The 19681-nt window shown below is 40.4% G+C and overlaps 1 protein-coding gene across 2 annotated transcripts in view; it reads right to left on the bottom strand.

Moving 5' to 3' along the window:
* The window catches only part of ATXN7 (ataxin 7), a 161275-nt gene that overhangs the window by 106273 nt on the left and 35321 nt on the right, over positions 1 to 19681 (bottom strand). For both annotated transcript variants that reach the window (XM_075549943.1, XM_075549941.1), the window contains exon 2: positions 7254 to 7354. The gene's annotated coding sequence lies outside the window, so the exon portion shown is untranslated. The remainder of the gene's footprint in view (positions 1 to 7253; positions 7355 to 19681) is intronic.

The raw sequence follows: 19681 nt of genomic DNA on the forward strand, positions 1-19681 counted from the left end.
TTAATTTATCGAAAGGCTCTTCTGGAAAAAGCTGTTGCCACCAATTAGACTGTCTGTAGATTAAGAACTGGGCCGTCAGAAGTGAAGTGCTGCCAAATTCTGAGCTTTCAGCCTTCCAAGGATGTATTTAAAACATGGTCTTACTTCACCATCCAAATTTAGGGATGTTCCCAGTAGGTGCCAAGGGTAATAAGGTCTCTCTTTACAAAAAGGATTCTTTGCACAGCAGATTCACTTGTAAAATGCCTTTGTTCAAAGGCCAAAGGCATCACTAAGCACACAAAGCATTGATCTTCCTAGTCTTTAAAGCCAGTGTAATGTAAAATGATTAAAACAGCCCAAAACTTTTCTAAGATCCAACACCCCACACAACCAACCTTTTTATTTGGAAGAAAACCACCAGACCCAATAGTACAATTTAATAAAATGGGCACCAACAGTTACAGAATTATATAAATATATATACATTTATCTGTGCAAATTAAATTAGGTGAGGGGTAAAGGAGATTCTCCATTATCAATCACAAGGAATGGGCATCATTTTGCATCAAGAAAATTAGATCCATTGAAATTAGAAATTGTTCTGAGTTCAGTTTCTCTCTCTCTTCTGAGGACTGGCTGGGCTTTGTTCCTAGTCCCTCTCTCTTCTGACCCTACCTCTCCTCTCCCTTCTTTCTCTCCTAGACAGCACAAGGGCTCACTTCAGCATATGGAGTAAAGAAGGTCTCCCCCTCCAGTGAAATACCTCAGACCTGTCACGAATACATCAATAACTCCAGCAGAGGGAGTACAGTGGAAGGAGTAAATTGAATTCATCAGCTCAGTGGCTGGAATTGCTGACAAGCTAGTGCAAAATCAGAAATTTGAGGTTTTAAGATAAGGAAAATTATCTTTTAAAGAATTAACCTGTACATGATTTCATTCTACAAATCGTATCATTTGGCAATCAGCTCAGAGCCTTGAATTTTTTTGTTTTCTTAACCGCATGTGTGTAGCTGCATACAAATTCTCCCAAAGAAACATTCACCAGTAATAATAATAATAAATGTTAGAAAATAAAAATAATGCATTCATAAAAAGAAGCTCAAGCTGATTATTTTTAGAATTTAAAACTGACCTATATACATAGACCAAGAGGCAGTCATTCTAAGAAAACAAGGTGTACTGTATAGTTCAAAATGAGGAAAGGTATGTATCCATATTATATCCTTGCACCATACTTATTTATGTATGATGAGCAAATGGTATGAGGTGAAGAACATGGTATCAGGATTGGTGGAAGGCTCACTAACAACTTTTAATATGCCTTGCTTGCTGAAAGCAAATAGGACTTGAAGCATGTACTGATGAGTTTAAACTGAACAAAAATCTTCACAACCAGACCTCTGAACATCATGATTAACAAAGAAAAGACTGAAGTCACAAATTTCATTTTGCTTGGATCTACAATCAGTGCTTATGGAGACCGCAGTCTAGAAATCAGACAAATTACACTGGGCAAAATCTACTACATGTGATCCCTTAAGGTATTAAAGAGCAGAGATGTCAATTTGAATACTCAGCTTGTTGGCGCAAGCTCTGATGGTTTCAGCTGCCTTACATGCATGAGAACAATGAATAGGTAAGCGTGAAGAAGTGATGCATTTGAATTGTGGTGCTGGCAAAGAATGTGGAATCAACCATGAACTGCCAGAAGAATGAACAACTGTGTCTTGGAAGTACAGCCAGAAAGCTTCTTGGAAGTGAGGATGTGAGACTTCATCCCGCATACTCTGGATGTGTTGTCTTGAGGGATCAATCCTTGGAGCAGGTAAAGAACGAGGTCAGTGAGAAAGAGGAAGCCCTCAGTGAGACCGACGCGCGCGCTGGCTGCAAAAACGGATTCAAGCAGCAGCGACTCTACGGACGGCACTGGCATTTAACAACAGTGTTAGGGCAATTTTGACTCAAAAAATATTCCTCACACAATTTAAAATAGTTAGACTAACTAATGTTAATAAAACAGATGGGTTCAAAGGAACTGAAACATGGAACCAAAAACCAGCTATAAAGGTTAAGTGGCATTGCCTCGGGTGCAATGAAATGCAAAGACTACACTGCTACTAAAAGTAATTTCCTGTCACTTTGGCACTGACGTGACTATAAATAGCACCAACTTATGGGCCCAGGAAGGAGTCCTGGGGGCAGAGGGTAGTGGGTTCTAACCACAAGGTCAGCAGGTGGAACCAATCAGCCCCTCCCTGGGAGAAAAATTAGGCTTTTTGCTCCTGTAAATTTTCAGTCTTAGAAACCCATAGGGGAAGTTCAGTCAGAATCAATTCAACGGCAGGGAAAGTTTTGATGAGCACAGTAGGAAACTGCATGAGTTATGGAGTGAATCTGTCCAGGGAGAATCCAAGTTCTTCTGCTTACTAGCTGTGTTAACTCTGAGGAAATCACTTAATCTCTCTGTGTCTTTTCCTGGTCTACAACATGAGGAAAGCAAACAGTGTCTATTTTGTGAGAAGCCAAAGCATTCTGAAAGTGTTTGCTCATTTTAGTACACTATCCCTGTCACATAGTAAAACCAATTCTAATCTGTCTATGCTATGCTATGCTATCAGATCATTCTCATTGAAGCATGACTCTAGTTATGTCAGTCCTTATTCTACTTTGAGAGGCTCCCTGCTGACAAGTGAGTGAAATAAAACCTCTCCAATCTGCCCCGGTGTTCAACGCCCTCCCACAGGTGCTCTATGAGCCAACCACAACAATCAACTCTGAGTGGTAACCATGTTCCCCGACTCTGGTTCCCAGTTCCCACACTTTTGATCATACACGTTACTCCATCCATAATGCCTTCTCTATACTTCAATAACAGGCCTCTTCAAATTCCATTTCTTAAATACAATCTTTCCTGAATCATTCCAAGTACATGAGAACTCAACCCGATCTCTAGAGCAGTGGTTCTCAACCTTCCTAATGCCGCAACCCCCAGCCATAAAATTATTTTTGTTGCTCCTTCATAACTCTAAGTTTGGTACTGTTATGAATCGTCATATAAATATCTGATAGGCAGGATGTATTTTCATTGTTACAAATTGAACATAATTAAAGCATAGTGATGAATCACAGAATTATTACATATTGTTTTTGTATATATATAATTTATTGTTTTGTATATATATTGTGAAATATTTATTTCTAATTACAAATAAATGAAACTTTGTCTTGAAGCATGGTGTAGCATGGGTAACAATCTTCATGTGGGGTACTCATATGTGGGCGTATTTGCATGTGGGCGTATCTGCATGTGGGCGTATCTGCATGTGGGCGTATCTGCATGTGGGCAGACCCACCTGGAGACGGATAGAGGAGCAGTGTCTTGGTTCCTAAGACCATAGGAAATATGTGTTTTTCTATGGTCTCAGGTGACCCTTGTGAAAGGGTCATTCTACCTCCAAAGGGATCACAACTCACTGGTTGAGAACCACCGCTCTAGATCATGGTACTTCATGGACTGGAAGTTATGAATATATGCTCTACAGTTATGATGCTGATGAGATATGCACTTAGCTCCTTAGGAAGCAGGTTGGCCTTGCCCATAGAAAGGTGTAATTTGGAGCTTGGAACTCCCCTCTTCAACCATAAAATATGTGGTAGGTACTCCCTAAGCTGGTTAGCAAAATGCCTTAGGGCATTTTGGTTCAGGGACCAATAGGACAGGTCAGTCAGTACAAGAGGAAGGAAAGGAAGAGACATTTCTTCCCTTTTCCTCATAAAGTTGTAGGTCTAAACAAAGCTGTAGATCCAGCAAACACTGCCCCCTGACTTTTTTACATTCTTTGTACCAGCAGCCAAAGGTCCCATTGAGATTTGTCTTAGTATTGCTACCCAAAGGGCTGGCTGTCCCAAACATGTGCACCCCCTCACTGATGTTAAGTGCTGCACATTCTGTTTCAATTCAAAGCGACCCTATGTACAATAGAATGAACCACTGCCTGGTCCTGTGCTGTGTCAGACTCCATTGTTGCAACCACATGTCAACTCATGTCCTTCCTCTTGTTCACTGACTCTCCCAGCAACTGGCCCCTGCTGATAACATGCTCAATGTATGTGAGACAAAGCCTCATCATCCCTGGTTCTGGTTATATTTCTCTCAAGAGATCTGTTTGTTTTTCTTGCAGCTCATGGTATATTCAATATTCTTTGCCAACACTGAAATTCAAATGCATCAGTTCTTCGGTCTTCTTTATTGATTTTCTAGCATTCGCATGCATATGAAGCAGCTGAAAATATCATACCTTAGTCCTCAAAGTGATATCTTGTCTTTAACACTTTAATGAGGTCTTGTAAGGCAGATCTGGCCAATGCAAAGTATCCTTTGATTTCTTAACTGCTGCTTCCATGAGAATTTATTTGGATCCAAGTGAATGAAATCCTTGACAACTTCAATCTTTTCTTTGTTAATCAAAATTTTGTTTATTGGCCCAGTTGTGAAGATTTTTGTTTTATTTATATTGAGGTTAAATCCATATAGAAATCTGTAGTATTCAATCTGCACCAACAAGTGCTTCAAGATCTCTTTTCAGTGAGCAAAGTCGTGACACCTGTATATCATAGGTTGTTAGGGGGCCTTCCTCCAATTCTGATGCCAACTTCTTCATATAGTCCAGGTTCTTAGATTACTTACTCAGATTACGTATGGTGCAGAGCTTTGAATAGGGCTTAGCGATAGTGATAGCCAATAACAACTAAATAAGAACAGATCTAAATTTGTGAAATCTGCAGATACATAACTGGAATGAGAAAAACCACGGGTTGAAGGCCTGGAATGAGACTCAGAAAGGGTAAAGGAAGCCCTTTCAAGGAGCCTGATGGGAGGAGATAGGATCAGTGCTAGGAATGTGAACAGGGGCAACACACATTCAGTACAGTGTTCCCAGAGTGATCTCTGAGAGGGAAACAACAGTTTCTGACTCTGCTTATCAAGACATTTGGTTTCTACGCAATACTCATGGGCGTCCTTGTTTTCTGAAAGGGCGATTGAGTTTCTAGAAAGGTGGTCTTTTCCATAATCAGCACCTGATCTTGTTTTGACTAATGCTCCATAGTCTCTTTCCACAGATGAAGTCAATTTGATTCCGGTATATTCCATCCAGCAAGGTTCACCTGTATAGTCACCCATTATGTTGCTGAAAAATGTTATGTGCAATAAATAAGTCACTGTTCTTGCAAAATGCTATCATGTGATCCCCTGCATCATTTCTATCACTAAGGCCATATTTCTCAAACGTAATTCCTTTTTTTTGTTTCTAAGTTTTGCATCCCAATCATCTTGATTGCATATTTGATGTTTGAGACTGCAGAAGTTGGTAAAAATCTTCAATTTCTTGGCCTTTGGTATTAGTGTGGTCGGAGTGTAAATTTGAAGAATAGTCATGTTACCTGGCATTCATTGTAGACATGTGGATTTTATCCTATCGCTGCCTGGGTTGTATTTCAAGATAGATCCTGAAATTTTATTTATTTTTTTTCCATGAAGATGAGACCATTCCTCTTCAATTTGTCACTCTTGTCTTATTAAACCATGACTCTCTGATTCAAAATGGCCATGATCAGTCCTTTACAGCTCACCAATGTACTGAGAAGGTGCTGCCCCTTTAGATTGGTCATGGACTCTACCGCTTCTTACAGTAGCTCTTCTTTCCCCAACTCACCTAGTCCCTGAAGATTAAGCTTGTTCTTCTTTTATGTGGCCCTTGTCGTGTACTCCTGATATTATATTAACCAGCTCATTGGTTTAATATTTTAGACTACGTCTTAGCCAAAAGGCAAAGAAGCAGTTTGTATAGTATTTTTCAAAAGCCTAAGTCATAATTAAAGTCAGTAGAAATCACATCCTATTTTTATCTTTTTCTTCTTCAGGGACAAATTCCTATATACAGGTAGTAGCAGCTCCATAAAGAGTTATGGACTTTTTATTCTTTTTTTTTAAGAGGCATGGAATTATGAGTGACTTTGGCATTCTTTTCTCAAACATGTTTCCCTTCTATCCTCAAACCTCACCACTGTCATTTGTCTAAGAAAAAACTTTCAATGTCTCCCTTCTGATACCTTCTGGACAAACAGAACCCTTCCGCTGTGATGAGTTGGAAGATTACCAAAGGACATCTCTACCTGGCTGGCCTACCTACTTTAAAGCACAAAATATAAGGGCCCATTTTGAATGTGGAGACTCCAGCCTCTTCTTCTCACTTCACCTGAACAGCATTGCATACACTCCTGAAGCCCCTGTTTTGCTTTATGTAGAAGTGGAAATGTTTTCCTTATAGATGAATGTGCACATTGTCTGAAACATTTCCACCTCTCCTGAAGTTCCCTAAAACCTGATTGAAACATCCATCACATCACATTTCTAGACTGCCTGAGTATGTGAGCAGACTGCTTACAAAAGTGGAAACTCCTTTGGTCTTCCCTATTTGGATTCTGTTCAGTTTATCATTAAATGACTCATCTTAAGCAGCACCTTCACTTGTCAGCTACCTTAGTTTCATTCCCCAATAGAAGAAAAATGGAATTTAAAAAAAATCGAAGTGTCCCCATGAAGTCTTTCTCTTTTCTCCATTAATTGACACTTAGCCCCTCTCTTTCCCAAACAGTGAAAACACTGGTAGACAGGTAGTGAGAAACTCAATTAATGGTGTCTACTATTTCTGTAGTGATCTGACACTGCTCACGAACCCAGAGTTGGCTGGCAGGCTGGGCACAGGATCTGGTCTCAGAAAGAATACTTGCAGAACTGTGTTTGCTTTATATTCTGGGTTCGGATCGTCCCTAGCCTTGAAAAGTTAAATCTATATTGCTTGGGAAAAAAGAGGAAATCAGGAAGTGGAGCTGGGAAGAAAGACAAGAATACACCTTTGGACAATTTCCCAAGAAAGGGTGTGTTTGAATTAGGGGGTTAAAGTGTGGTGGTTGTATCACTAAATGCTCCTGAAATTTCATGGTACGTACTTAAGAAACAGCGGTTTCTGTGTTGACAAACACATGATGAATGGAAGTGTACAATAATATTGTACTCCTAAAGTCTTAGTAATTACTCATATTACTAAGATCATATTTATGATTACCTTGAATTTTGAGATCTTACTCAAATGCCTTAAAATAACAGCAATAGTAAGAAAATAACCATCATTTAGTGTAAGTCAAGCCCTACCATATTCAGAAGCATCACATTTATTCAGCTCTACTAAGTGTAAACAACCAGTTACCTTTTCTTTGGATGGCAGGCAAAAATCCTGATCAATTTACCAGTGGATCTCCATCTGCTGTGATTGTGGAAGCTCTTTCTTCTTCTTACTGCTGTTCAGATCTAGGAAGAAAGAAAAAGGGAATGGAGATAAAACCTGTGGAGAAAGCCAATCAGAAATCTACTATCTCATTTGTTTCTAGAGTTTTCAAAATTACCACTTGCTCTTTGAAATGTCAAAATGTTAAAATTCAAAGCGCTTTTGCCAATTTTTCAATAAATGCAATTGAGTCTGTTTTTTGTTTTTTAAGAATGAATTTAACTGGCTCTATTTACAGTAAACTATGAACAAATGACTATTCAGTATGTACAGAATCAGCCTCCTGGGGCTTAAAATCATTGTGGTAATTTGCTGTTAATGAGTTTTCACTTAATTTTGAAAACGGCTATTCAGAAAGTCTGCTCTGATGAAACCTGTCAGAATCACAGACAAATATCACACACATACTGAGTGAGATTATTATTTGGAGAGCTCACTCAATCCTTTATCATTCAGCAGTTTATAAAAACAATTCATAATACTTCAAACAGCAAACAAAAAACTCAATTAAGCTATCTTTCTAAAAAGCAGGAGGAAATTATGTGTTCCATTATCTATACAATTGTATGAATATGTATACATATGTCGTAAAAAATGTAGCTAGACCTCAAATTAATTTGGGGAGGAGGGGGCAAGTTAAAAAATCAAGGGATTAGGGATTAACAAACCAGAGTTAGAAATTAAGCTGATTTTCAAAGTTGACATGTGGCAGAAGCGAAAGAGCAGCAAATATGGGCAATGACACAGCTACAGGGCAGAGGATGTCAAGTACACAGCACAAGACAGCCTGGTTTCATATGACACCTTTGCTACTCCTACACTTTTCCTATGATCCCCATTGACTATACACCAAGGTCAGGTGATGAGAATTTTGCTTTGCTCAATTTTCATCTATGCTTAAATGGTAAACCAATTATCTCTAGAGTTTGAGATGCTAAGATCCTAAAAAGACATCTCTGAAAGTCAGCGGCTGAAATTCTGTGCCATATTTTGATCACTCATTCACAATGATCTTAACTGGCTTTTAAGTTACTCCTCCTGGATTATGTCCTTCTTCTGCCCCTTCTTAAGCAGTTTTAGTTTTATTCACCTACAAAATACGATTCAATGATATTTAAAATCATCCCTATAATCTTTATAAGCCAGATGTTTCTCTTGCCTAGGTTGGCTTCTAATTTCTCCTCAGGCTTCTACTTTTTAACTTTTTTTTAGTGCTCCTTTTCTGCCTTTTACAATAAAAACAGCTATCTTGCTAAACATGTTTGTCCTAAATCAAAATTCATTCATTTGCATCCTAAATAGTGTGCAAAGGCCATGGAAAATCACTGACAGTAAGCCATAAATGAAGACACTAGAGACCAGCAATAAAAGATGTTACGCTAGAGATAACTATCCACCTCCTGCAGGCGATCCCTCTTTGGAGTCCACTGGAAGCGGAGGTGGAACAGCACATGCACTAGACTAGGCTCTGGGCTGGATGCTATTTCACTAGGCCAAGCCATTTTTCAGTTTTCCATTAGGGAACTCCCCAACTCTTTCTCCAAAGTGTACCAGGATGTCATCAGATTTGGGTGATACAAAATCTCCCCAAGATAGTGTTTGGCTTTGAAAAAAATCACCATTTCATTAGCCTGCATACCTTAAAAATGCTTTACAGGAAAACCTATTCTTATGAGAAAAATGGTAGTGGCAGTTACTAAAAAAAAGCATTTTAAAATAGTAACTTCTCTATTTAGAATAAGGATCAGGAGCCATTCTTTAGCAAGAAATAGAAAAGCAAGGCAAAAACTCTCCCATGCTTGTATATACTCTTCTTATTTGCTCTTCACCATTCTCAGTGCTTATCAGAGCTGTTGTTCTGATTTCCATTTTACTAGCAAGGAAACAGAATAAGAGAGGTTAAAATTTGACCAAGATTACCCAGCAAAACCATGGCTTGAAACCAAAACTAGAATTCAGGGTTTTGATATAGTTTAGTTCCCTTTACAGTAGACTAAGCTGCCTAAGTAGCAAAATTACTGTTGTTGTGGAAAGAAAAAGAGAAACAATTTAAATGGTAGATGTAGAGAAACTCTTCTAAGAATAGAAACAAAAAAACAGACACCTTTTACCCATTCAACACCTACTGTGCAACAAGCCTTGAATAAACATACTTTTTAAGAATGCAATGAATGGCCTACTGGGGGCAGAAGCAAATAAGAACAACGGGCAGAACTTCAGCATCTTCCAAGGTCTGAGATACAGAAATTTAAATTACTCTTTTAAAAAAAGAGGGGGTGGGGGACGATGAAGCAAATGTAGCAGTCTCCTTTCAGAAGATGGTCTAGCTCAGTGGTTCTCAACCTTCCTACTGCTGACAGCCTTTAAGACAGTTCCTGCTGTTGTGGTGACCCCCAACCATAAAATTATTTTCGTTGCTACTTCATAACTGTCATTTCGCTAATGTTATGAATCAGGCGACCCCTGTGAAAGGGTCGTTCGAACTCCCCCCCGCCCCCCAACGGGGTTGCGACCCACAGGTTGAGAACCACTGGTCTGACTCATGCTGACCCTTTTTCTAAGTACTGTGTAATTTGGAGCCCCAATGGTTAAACATTCAACACTTGTCAAAAGGTATGAGTTAAACCCACCCTGAGCTCTGCTTCTAAAATGCCGCCTCCTTGCTGGTCCACATAGTGTCACCATGAGGTTGGTCTGATATGATGACAACTAATAACCATGTCATTCTCATTCCAGCCTGGTCATATTTCTACTATGGGACTCCAAATCCCTTCCGTCTTAGACAAAACTGGACACATGATTCAACCAAGACATTCAATTTGTTCTCTGGGAACTAGAAACTGGGACAAAGAGGATGTAGTTCAACCTGGACTATAAGCTATCATCGTGAGTTCTCAGTCTAGGGGAAAATGTCATTCAGCAAAAAAAACAAAAACTGAATTAAGGAATAGTATGATATGTATATTAATTCCCAACTAATAAAAAAAACAAAAGAGAAGAATGGACTTGCTGCTCTGAGTGAACGTGACCCAGGAGGCTCTGTAGACTCAGTAGAGAGAGAGACAGTCTCTGCCTAGGGGGTTCCTAGGCTTTCTTGTCCCAGGTATAGTCCTCCAGAGGTCCAAAGCACTTCTTTTCTGGGGTTCCAAGAATCCTCTGAATCTGCTGGAGACATGACCTTCTTTTGAACTTAAGGAGCTCTGGTAGCACAGGGAGTTACGGTAAGTCTTGTACTGTTAACCAAGAGGTCAACCATTTGAACTCACCAGCCACTCCGAAGGAGCTGGAGCCAAAGGAGAAAGATAAAGATACCAGGAGAAATAAGAGGTCCTGTGCTTCCATAAAGATTTATAGCCTTATAAACTATAGGGATAAGTTTTATGCTGTCTTATAGGGTTTCTATGAGTTGGTTTTTGGAACTTAAGTCCTTTGAATTGATTTATGATAACTGATAATTGAGATAGCATCCACCCTGCCCAAGGCAACAAATGCTTTCATGTTAAATAACAAAAGAGTAAATATCCATAGAATTTGTAAAAAAATAAGATCCTGTGACTTGCCCAAGGGCTCCCACCTCTCTAATCAGAGAAATGCCCACACTGTAGTACAGGGGAAAAAGCCCAACCTGTGTCCTGTTAAGACTGCAAGTCTCATTAACAACATAATCTATATCACCTATTATATAACTGATGAGTCTGTTAGGTAGTCCAGCGAAGGGCTGGGACGTCCATAACACACGCCGAGGGCTGAGCTATGGAAACAAAGCAGAGCACACTGCACGTGCTCAGAGGGTCAGGTTTCCTGCCAGGTACCTGTGCGCATGCGCTATACCTGGATTGGCCCACCTAGGCCAGGTGAATTCAATTCAGTCAATGGGGTCGACCAGAGGTCGTCCACCACACCTCCCGACAGAATAACTGAAAAGGCAGGAGTCAGGAGTCAACCGTGTGACTTTGCGAGCAGTTTCCAGACAGACTGCACCGTTCAGGAGGAGCCCTGTGGAGGCCTGTGTAAGCCTTAAACTTCTTCTAATGCTCATAAAACTCACTTGTATCACAAACCAGGCTTCGGCGTGAATTCACTCTCGCACGGAGCCAAGGACCGAGGTATATCTATCCCCAGAGAGATCTAACAAGTCTGTCAAAATTAAGCAAAAATCTATTAACAATGATAGAAGAAAGAAGAAACCAGCTTAACTGTGTTGGTCTTGTTTTGAAGCAAAAATGATAAACTTTCTTTTTATTCCTTAGACCATAAACAGCCCTCTGTAAGGTAACCCTGGCACCCTCGATACTTGGGGAGAGTGGGGAGGGGTGGGGGAGAGGATGGTCTGGAGAGGCAGAGTATCCCAGATGTACATATTGGCTGAACTCCATCTAAGTTACAGCTGAATTTTTGAAGGCCAACTCCGTTCTCTCCACCCTGTAAAGGAAAAGACTGAGAAGCCAGAGAGGTTTCCCCGACTTGTTGATTTACTCAGTAAAAATGCACTGAGTTAGGTGTCTATGCCAGATCCTGTGCCTGGCTTTAGAATCCACAGTGCACTCGGCAGGCACTTAACTCCTGTTTAGCTTCCCACCCCACTCCTGCCAGCCCTTCACTCTCAGTGCAAAAGAAAACCCTCAGAAGTAAAATTTCCTACTTTCTTGTTTGTCTTTCATGGTGACCTTCGGGAAAATAGGAATATGTTGCAAACATTGTAAGGTAGGAAGATCACGATTCTGTGTTCTCAGTTTCTCTTGGAAACTCTACAAACTGAGCTCAGGGATCCACTGTCCGGCATGGTGGCTCACTGGCTGAGGCTGTGGGTGCACATTCCAGCCCCTGTCTGGCTCCATCAATTATTTTCCTTCCCAGTTTGCATCCTGTAGACAGCGAGGTCCATGACCTCAAAACTATATTGCTTTCCTAGACTCTCCCGATATGAAAAAAATAACCAGTTTCAAAAAGCAGGTTACATGCCAACTGTAGGCCTAGATATACCGGTAAACATGGTTCCCTATTTCATTTACTAGCTCTTAACCTACCCAAGTACCACCTTGCTTTCACTCTGACAGGCCGCCTCCCTGGCAAAGCAAAGTTCAAGAATGAAATACGGTACTCTGTACACCTGTCTTTCAGTGGTACTACTGGTTTCCCCCTCTCGAAATGTCAGTCATGAGTTTTACACCTACAGAACTACAGTGACTGCTCTCAGAGCCACTTCGCTGACCACTAAAATGTGCATTTAGAAACACGCTGGTGAAGTAGGGTCTAAGATCAATTACTAGTCAGTCCCTGCAGTCAGTCCTAGGGTTTTCCACACCCTCTGTGCCATGCCTCAAGTGGAGTCTCACCATGTCTGTCCATTTTCTGGCAGCTTCTATGTACCTACACATTCACCTCCTCTCCTCTCTCAGAGGGGTTCAGTATTACAGCCCACCATCCCTTTTGCCGTTTCTGGGCTCACAGGGCTCCCACCTCAAGTCCTGTCTCTCTCAAGCTTTGCTGAGGTCAGCTGTGTTCCCTCTCTTTTTAGCTGAGAAGGGAGGTCAACAGCCACTTTTCTACCAACTGTGATTATAGTACACTATTTCACCATTCGCCTAAGAGTGAACAAAGACTATAGAATTCCCAATTCTCCAATTTGTTATGGTGTAAATATCTTGAGGGACAATGTACAAAAATGCATAACCATAACAGTTGTACTAATAGCAGACGTGAATGAGCCTTTACTATGTGACCAGGAAGCCTTTTATTTGAATCATGATACTTAATCTTCCCAAACAGATGATACAGTTACTCTTACTATTCTCCTTCAACAGACAAAACTGAGCCTTGCAGGATGAGCCCAGTAGGGGTTAGAAATGAGTGAAACTCAAAACCATTCCCTCCACTGCCACATGTCACATCAATTTCCTGTCTCTAGTCCTGGGCACCTGCTGTTCCTTCATCCTGAATTCCTTTCTTCCCACTTCCAAATAATTCCCACCCATCCTTCAAAATCCAGTTCAAATGGAAGCTTTGCAGGTGATCACACTCACTTCTTAAAGTGTGCTTCTTGGAGGCAGGGTCTGCAACGTTTCATCTAGTATCTCTCTGGCTGCACAATAAGTGTCCATGAAGGCCAGCTGGCTGGATGGAATTGATTAAATTGAGCCACTGGCTCAGACAGCTACCTAAGTTATCGTGTGCCATGATAATTTGCAATTAACCTGAAGGCATAAACTACAACATTTACTTACCCTCATTCTTCTCAGCAAAACCCACACAGCACCACCACCACCGACAGGGATTATGGTTGTTGGGTGCCTTTGTCAGTTTGGACTGAAAGAAATTCCTCTGTATAACAGAACAAAATGCTGTCTGGTCCTTCACCATCTTCACAATTGTTATGTTTTGCGTCTATTGTGGACTCAGTGTTTGACCTGTTTCAGTCCTTGTGTCAAGCCATCTCATTGAGGGTCTTCATCTTTTTTGCTGACTCTCCTCTTTGCCAAGCATGATGCCCCCTTTCAGGGACTTATCTGATAGATAACATGTCCAAAGTGTGAGAGATGAAGTCCTGACACACTCGTACTTTTGTCGACACAGATTTGCTTGTCCTTTGCCAATACCACGATTCAAATGCATTGCTTCTTTTCCAGTCTTCCTTCCTGTCCAGGTTTCACAAGCACATGAGGTGATTGAAAACACCCTCGAGCTTGGGTTAGGGACACTTTAGTCTTCAAAGTGACATCTTTGCTCCTTAACACGTTAATGCGCTTATGCAGCATATTTGCCCAATGCAATATGTTTTTTTATTTCTTAATTACTGCTTCCGAGGATGTTGACTATGGATACGAGTAAATCAAATCCTTAACAAAGTCTGTTCTCCATTTATCATGATGTTGTCGACTGGTCCAGAGGCCTTCTTTACATTGAGTTGCCATCCACACTACTTTGATTTTCATCAGCAAGTACTTCTGCTCCACAATTTAGCAAGCAAGTTTGTGTCATCTGGATGGCGGGCTGTGAATATGCCTTCCTCCTTTCCTGATGCCCAATCTTCTACATACAGTGCCACTTCTCAGATTATTTGCTCAGCACACAGATGAAATCAACAGAGTAAAAGAACACAGCCCCAACACACAGAGTTCCTAATTTTAAACCATACAGTAGTCCCTTTGAAGGACGGCCTCTGGGTCTAGGTGAAGGTGCTACATGAGCATAATTAAGAATTCCCACTCTTTGCAACGTTACCCACAGTTTGTTATGATTCACATAGTTGAGCTCTTAGTCAATAACATACAAGTAAACATCTTTTCTGATATTCTCTACTTTCAGCCATGAGAGGAAAGAAAGGCAAGATGATCTAATCCGTCTGTTGTACGCCTCTTACTAGGAGAAAGGAGTGTGTGTGGAGGTAATTGGGAAAGTGAGAGGGCAGGGATGGTTTCTTTCTTCCTACCAGTCCTTTCTGCTGAGGTACCGCTAGGGTAGATACAACCCTCCAACCTTTCAGTAATTAGTACTTCAGAGACTCAGAGATTGGTGTCATTCAGAGGCACCTCTCATACTGTAATAAGCATATAGTAAACAGGGAAATAAACATCATCTCCTCCTGTAAGTGGCCCAGAGTTATAGAATTCTAAAATTAATATAAATGTCCTCAATTTAAATAAAGATGTTAAACAAATGAACAGCTACAAATATTTAACTTTGGGGTCATACTTATATTACACAAATATTTAAGTTTGGGGTCATACTTATATTACCAAGAGATAACAACTTTCCCTGAGTACCTATACTGGGGTCAGTCCTGTACAAAGCACTTTTCATACACTATACCCAAAGAAGCTATGCACCTAATGGTGCAATAGTTAAACACTTGTCTGCTAACTTAAAGGTTGACAGTTTGAGCCTACCAGTGCTTCTGCAAGAAAAAGGGCCTGATAATCTACTTTCATAAATATAGCTTAAGACATTCTGTAGGGCAGTTCTACTATGCCCTGTAGAGTTGCTACGAGTTCTGCAGGGGCAGTGAATTCTTTAGTGTGGCTCTTACTGCTAAAGTCTCTTTCATTCATACCAAATGGCCTTTTCCTGCTTGGGTCTGTAAGAAGATAGGGGAAGACACTAATAAGATTCACCTCTAGGAACTGTTAAAAGGATTCATTGAGTTTACCATCCTGCAGGGTATTAAGTCATTTTGGGGAAGGGGGGGCACACTACTAGCAAGAGCCAGGAAATGAGAGTGTCTTCTAGACCTAAGATCCCTGCCCAGTGAATTTCCTTGATCCAGAAGACATCTGTAGCAACAGAGGAGCAGCAGTAACACTGCGAGGCAGAGTGGTGAACTTCCCAGTTGACAGAGTAAATAAAACGGAGTGTTCTGGGGCAAAAAGCTAGAGTGTGTGGAGTGGGGTGCCTTTGGGCACATAATTGGGAGACCTGTGCTTGCTGACACATGGAGGTGAAGCTGAGTGCTTTCAGATTGAGGTTTCCTAGAGTGGGAAGTTACCTCTTCAGGGACCTGGGTTTATGGAGGAGCCCTGGTGGCATAACTAGTTATGAGTGGGGCTGCTAATCTCATGAACAGCAGTTAGAAACCACCAGCTATCCCTCCGGTCAAAGATGCAGTTGAGAAAGACAGGTCTCAAAAACCTACAGGGAGAGTTCTACCCTGCACTATGGTCAGGTTAGTCAGAATTGACTTGATGGCAGTGTTAACAGTTTTATCGGCATATAATTCACTTAACATACAAATCCACAGTTCAATCACATTATAGAGTTGTACAACCACCACCACAGACGATGGTGATGTGATGGTGGGAAGGGTTGCTGACTCAGAGCTTGGCCTTTAGGTGGAGGCTTACAGTGAAGTGGCATGACCTCTGGGAATTTATTACAAGCCCTAAAGCAGTGGTCCTCAACCTTCCTAATGCCGTGACGCTTCAATACAGTTCCTCATGTTGTGGTGACCACCCCCCCACAACCATAAAATTATTTTCGTTGCTACTTTATAACTGTAACTTTGCTACTGCTATGAATCAGGCGATCCTGGTGAAAGGGTCGTAGGACCAAAAGGGGTTGCGACCCACAGGTTGAAAACTGCTGTCGTAAAGGAAGTTTGCAACATGTCCCAACAGAGCATCTATATCCTGATCATTTCTCCCAGGTACTGTGTAGCCTGTAAACTTCCACTGTGAGTTCTGTGTGGCCACTGCAAAGAATTATAGAGTCTAGAACAGGGGTTCTCAAATTGTGGGCTGGGCCCCTTTGGCAGTTGAATGACTCTTTCACAGGGGTCACCTAAGACCATCGGAAAACACATTAATATTTCACAATATATAATTACATATTGTTTTGTGATTAATCACTTTGCTTTAATTATGCTTAATTATGTTCAATTTGTAACAATGGAAATACATCCTGCATGTCAGATAGTTATATTACAATTCATAAGAGTAGCAAAATTACAGTTATGGAGTAGCAACAAAAATAACTTTATGGTTGGGGGTCGCCACAACATGAGGAATTGTATTAAAGGGTCGCAGTATTAGGAAGGTTGAGAACCACTGGCTTAGAAGAAAAGTAGAGTACAGAAAGAGTAGTGTTGTATATGCAAATATACCGTATATACTCGTGTATAAGCCGAGTTTTTCAGCACGAAAAATGTACCTCCCCCCCCCCCAACAGGACGAGTGATCGGTATCTCACAGGTGACTGCCTTTTCTCCGCTGTTCATTCAAAGCCCCGCTGACACTGCAGGGCTTTGAATGTTTGTTTACTCACATCTAACCAATCAGAGCCGTCCTATGACGTGTATCTTTGAATAAGCCTTTTAAAGTCCGTGTGTGCGCGAACGATGTGGCATGAATAGATGTCAGCTGGTCAAACCCGACTAACAAAAGGAGGATATCTCATGAAGCCTGACATAGAGTTAATAGCAAAGTGGGTTCGAGATGCATGGGAAGACATTACAGAAGACATGGTGCAACGTGCCTTCCAGAAATGTAGTCTTAGTAATGCTATGGATGGCAGTGAAGACTGCGCTTTGTATGAAAATGACAGCAGTGATGGTGATGACGGCGATCTCAGTGAGGACAGCGTCTATGATGACCTCACACCAGCTGAAACTCTGCAATGGGATACGGATGATGATGAGGAATCCAGTTTTGAAGGATTTGAACTATTTATATTTTAGCTTGGTTGCTGATTGAGCTCAGGGAATAGCACTCTTAAGGTATCATTGTTGATACCTTATTGTTTTTGTTGAACCTATTTTCCACTTACTGTGCTAGTGTATTAATGTTAAATGACTTGTCCTTTTACTTATGCTTTTTATTTAAAATAAATATTTAAATACATTACCCCACTGATACATTAAATACATTACCCCACTGATGTCTCGATTTTTAGTAATTTTATTTTCATTTGTTTTGATGATTGAAACTCAGCAATCGCTTCTGCATTTTCCACCCTAGGCTTATACTCAAGTCAATCAATTGTTCTGGTTTCCCAGGTACCTCGGATTATACTCGGGTCGGCTTATATTCGAGTATATGCGGTAAGTCCTAAGAACACCACCCAACAGAAGCAATGGTCCTCAGTTAAATAGCATACCCAAGGTCATGACCAAAAGGTTAACGGTGTTGGGGTGGAAACAGCGAAAGGGAAGAGGCATGGGGTACAAAAAAAAAATTCACATCTATGGAGAGTTTAAGAAGATGTCGTTTATTTCATTTCTTAAGATGGGCTGTATAAATATATGTTTATTTAAAAACAAATAAAAAATCTCTCCAGATTCCTTATCCCTCAAACCTAAATAATGATTGATTGGCTTGGGGGGAAAATGAGAAGAGGAAAAGTAAAAGTGAAATGTTGAAATGGACTTGAAATCTTGATTGACAAACAAGTTTATCTCAAACAACCAAACAAAAAACAAAAACAAATGTCTAACAGTAAAAGCCGTGACCAGTAAGGAAAAAAGTTTAATTTCTATTAATAGTGCTACAGGGTCTTTTCTACAATTCCTACTTACTGAGAAGCTAGTGAGGCCATTACAAATTCCACGCTCTAAACCAACCAGGAAAAATTCTTCCTATTCTAATCAAGCCTTTCTAAAGCAACACACAAGCCACCCTGGTCTGTTTGTCATACTATGGTGGGCTGTGTGTTGCTGTGATGCTGGAAGCTATGTTACTGGTACTGAATTTCAAACACCAGTAGGGTCACTCAAAGTGAACAGGCTTCAGCAGAGCTTCCAGAATAAGAGCTAACTATGACGAAGCAAACAGACTGTCTACTTCAGAAGAAATAGCCACTGGAAACCTTATGCATATCATTGAAGCACTGTCAGATACATATAAGTAGAACACTGTCAGAGATAGTGCCCAAAAATGAGCTGCTCAGATCAGAAGGCAGTTAAAATATGACTGAGGAAGATCTGCCTTCTTAAAAGTAGAGTTGACCATAAAGATATGAATGGAGTAAAACCTGTGGGAGTAAAACCTTCGGGACCTACATTTATCGATGAGGCGCATCTCAAACTGTGAACCAACAGCTGCAAAAATCTACTGATAGAACTTGAAATGGTCAAACTCTGAATCTAGGAAAATTGGAAGTCATAAAAAATAAAATGGATGAATAAAGATGAATATCTTACACATTAGTGAGCTGAAATAGGTTGGTATTTCTTAAATCAGAAAATCATAGGTGTACTATGCTAGGTATGCTAGGAATGACAATCGAAAGGAATAATGTTGCATTTACTAAAAAAGGGGACATTAAAAAAAAGGGGGACATTTAAAAATCTATCTCGAAGTACATTGCTGTCTGTGATGGGATTTTATCTATCCGCATTCAATAAAACCCAATCAATACAATTACAATTCAAACTTATGCACCGACCACAAATAATTGTGATGAAGAAATTGAAGAATTTTACCAATATCCTCAGTCTAATATCACTCAAATATGTAATCAGGAAGTACTGATGATTATTGGCAATTGGAATGCAAAAGTTGGAAACAAAGAGGAAGGAATTGTAGTTGGAAACTAAGGTCTTGGTAACAAACAAAGCTGGACATTGCATGACCGAATTTTGCAAGAACAATGAATTATTCATAGCAAATACCTTTTATCAACAACACAAATGGCAACTATACGCATGGACTACTACAGAAGTAATACATAGAAATCAAATTGATCTGTGAGAAGAGCCGAAGTATAAGATTAAAATAAGCGACTAAAACTGGGTTGAAGCTGAAGAAAATTAAAACAAGTCTACAGGAGCCAAAATATGGCTTAAAGTAAATCCCACTTGAATTTCAAGAATAGATTTTCTGCATTGAACACTAATTACAGAGGACCTGAGGAGCTATGGG

This window comes from Tenrec ecaudatus, chromosome 5 (genome assembly GCF_050624435.1).
Source record: "Tenrec ecaudatus isolate mTenEca1 chromosome 5, mTenEca1.hap1, whole genome shotgun sequence".
Classification (NCBI taxonomy): domain Eukaryota; kingdom Metazoa; phylum Chordata; class Mammalia; order Afrosoricida; family Tenrecidae; genus Tenrec; species Tenrec ecaudatus.